Source organism: Belonocnema kinseyi, chromosome 9, assembly GCF_010883055.1.
Source record: "Belonocnema kinseyi isolate 2016_QV_RU_SX_M_011 chromosome 9, B_treatae_v1, whole genome shotgun sequence".
Taxonomy (NCBI): Eukaryota; Metazoa; Arthropoda; class Insecta; order Hymenoptera; family Cynipidae; genus Belonocnema; species Belonocnema kinseyi.
This window is the reverse complement of record NC_046665.1, coordinates 30,302,297-30,302,774: the sequence shown is the minus strand read 5'-3', so window position 1 is coordinate 30,302,774 and position 478 is coordinate 30,302,297.

Genomic DNA, 478 nt, shown 5'->3' with positions numbered 1-478 from the left:
ATGGGCCACCGAGACTCTTCCAGAGTGCGAGGCGGGAATCGAACCCGCAAGCCGAAGGAGTGGGTCCAAAGCCTACGCTTTAGCCCCCACGACCATCGTCCCTCTTCGTGATTTTTGTATAGAGTGAGTTTTAGAATTTCCACGTTTCTATTCATTATAGGAAAAAAATGAGTTCAAGAACTCCTTGCGCTAAGAAAGTTAATACGTTTTGTCACGTTTGTGGAAAGAATGAAACGGATAAATACCGTCGATCAATTAATGATTCCATAAAAACGTCATACTTCAACTGTTATGGAACTTCAATGCAAAATTTGGATAAGCCGTGGATACCAACCTCAATTTGTCATCCTTGTAGATTAAATTTGTCAAATTGGGAAGATGAAAGTACCAAGGCGCAGGGTGTTATTCAACCACCTGTTTGGCGTGAGCCTAACGATCATGATACTGATTTTTACTTTTGCTTATGCAAAACAGGAGG